The sequence below is a fragment of the Penaeus vannamei genome, chromosome 15 (genome assembly GCF_042767895.1).
Source record: "Penaeus vannamei isolate JL-2024 chromosome 15, ASM4276789v1, whole genome shotgun sequence".
Lineage (NCBI taxonomy): Eukaryota > Metazoa > Arthropoda > Malacostraca > Decapoda > Penaeidae > Penaeus > Penaeus vannamei.
This window is the reverse complement of record NC_091563.1, coordinates 5,128,449-5,130,948: the sequence shown is the minus strand read 5'-3', so window position 1 is coordinate 5,130,948 and position 2,500 is coordinate 5,128,449. Positions and strand designations below refer to the sequence as shown.

General features: G+C 48.2%; 1 protein-coding gene across 4 annotated transcripts in view; it reads right to left on the bottom strand.

The window, feature by feature from the left end:
- The window catches only part of Rilpl (Rab interacting lysosomal protein like), a 241,400-nt gene that overhangs the window by 158,004 nt on the left and 80,896 nt on the right, over nucleotides 1-2,500 (bottom strand). The window lies entirely within an intron of this gene.

The window sequence follows — 2,500 nt, the reverse complement described above, 5'->3', positions numbered from 1 at the left end:
GCTTCCTTTTTCTCTTCCTTCGTCTCCTCTTTCATTCAATCACTCTCAGTCCTCTTTCTTCGTCGTTCCCCCTTTCTTCCCTCTTTTTTACACCACTTCCCCAATCCTTTTCTTCAAATAATCCAGACTCCCTTTATTTTTATTAATTTACATCCACAACGACTCATCCAACACAAGAAAGAAGAGAACAAGATAAAACATAAACATGAATGGAACCGAAATTTTAAAAAAAATCTCCAAAATACACCCACGAAGGAGGGAAGAAGGGGAAAAAAGGATAATAAACGAGGAGGGGAATTACGTCAGATGCACTCGGGGGAGACGGCGAGGGGGAATCAGCGGCGCATGAGGTTATATGCGACAGGTATGCGGAGGAGGTGAAGGGAGGGGGGGGGGGGGGAGAGGGGAGGGGGAGGAAGGAGAGGAAAGGGGAGGAGACGGGAGGGGGGAGGAGAGGGGAGGGGAGGGGGAGGAGGAAGGGGAGGGGGGAGGGAGGAGGAGAGGGGAGGGGGGGAAGGGGGGAATGAGAGGGGAGGAGAGAGAGAAGGGAGGGAGGGAAGGGGAGAGGAGAGGAGAGGGGAGGGGGGAGGAAAGGCGGAAGGTGGGGGGGGGGGGATCGGGCGGAATAAAGGGTGAGAGAGGGAAGGAAGGCGGAAAGGAGAGGAGAGTAAGAGGGAAAAGGAGAGTGGGAATGAAAGTGAGAGAGAAAATGAAAATGAAAATGAGAGGAAGGGGAAGGAGGAAAGGAGGAAGGGACGAACTGAAGGATAGAGAGTAGGGAGAAGTGGGAGAGAATAAGGAAAATGGGGAAACGAACAGAAGAATAGATGCGAATGGCAGGAAATTGAGGAAATTGAGAGGAGAAAGAGGGAGCCAACGACGGGAAGAGGGGAAGAACAATATAGAAAAGAAATAAGGAGGGACTGGAAGGAGTGATAAGCAATGGAGGACGGAGAAGGTAAGCTGTGTCTCTTCTTTTTCTTTTTTCCTTTTTTCTACCTTATCATTCCAATTTATCTTCCTTATCTCTACCTTTGTTTTTCTTATTTTTTATTTCGCGATCCTCCTTACAACTCTTTCAGGTCGAGAACAGAACAAACAACACGATAGGACAGACATAATAAAGAAGAAATGTTTAAAAAAGTAAAACAAAAACCCACATCAAATAAAACGGTTCCTATATTTCGTTTTCTTCTTACAATTCTATCAGGTCGAGAACAGAACAGAAGAAACACGATAGGAAAGACATAATAAAGAAGAAATAGAAAAAAAAAACCTACATCAAAAAAAAAAAAAAATAAATAGCACGATAGGAAAGACATAATAAAGAAGAAATAGAAAAAACCCTACATCAAATAAAAAGAAAAAAACGAAAAAAACAGCACGATAGGAAAGACATAATAAAGAAGAAATAGAAAAAAAACCCTACATCAAATAAAATGAAAAAAAAACGAAAAAAACAACCAGCACGATAGGAAAGACATAATAAAGAAGAAATATTTAAAAAACCCTACATCAAATAAAAATGGAAAAAAAACATCAAAACGACACACACCAAGGAAAGCCAAGGAAGACCACCGCCGCCTGGACGGACGCACGCAGCCGAAGACGAAATACGACAAAACCGACCTCCGGGCATAAAAGGCAAAAGGGCGAGCGCGCCACCGACTCTCACAGACGCATCGGCCAAAATCACACATACACGGCGAAGGATGAACGAGTGAGACGACTGAGGGCGAGCTGGAGGAGACTGACAAGCACGGGCGCAGATTGGGCAAGAGGAGAGGCGAGGGAGGGGGGGGGAGGAGGAGAGGCGATGGAGGAGGGAGAAGCGAGAGAGGAGGGAGGAGGGAGGGGAGGAGAGGGGCGGATGCTTGCGACCCCGCTTGAAGGAACTTGTGGGTGGTCTAACAGGTGTAGGAGAAGAAAGGGAGGGAGGGAAGGAAGGGAGGGAGGGAGGGAGGGAGGGAAGGGGGAAGGGGAGGGAGGGAAGGGGAGAGAGGAAAGGAAGAAAAGAAAAGGGGGAAGGGAGAGGGGAAATGAGGAGAAGAAGAGATGGGAAGGGAGGAGGGAGGGAAGGGAAAGTTGAAAGGAAGAAAAGAAAAGGGGGAAGGGAGAGGGGAAATGAGGAGAAGAGGGGGAGAGAGAGGAAAGGAAGAGAAGGTGAGGGGAAAGGGAGAGAGGAAAGGGAGAGCAGGAGGGAGGAAGGGGAGATGGGAGTAGGTGAGGGAGAGGAAAGGAAGAGAGGGAGGGAAGGAGATAGGAAGGTAGAAAAGGAGAGCAGGAGGGAGGAAGGGGAGATGGGAGTAGGTGAGGGAGAGGAAAGGAAAGAGGGGAGGGAAGGAGATAGGAAGGTAGAAAAGGAGAGCAGGAGGGAGGAAGGGGAGATGGGAGTAGGTGAGGGAGAGGAAAGGAAAGAGGGAGGGAAGGAGATAGGAAGGTAGAAAAGGAGAGAGAGAAGTAAAGGAAGGAGGGAGCGAGCAAGGTCACCGAGATGAGA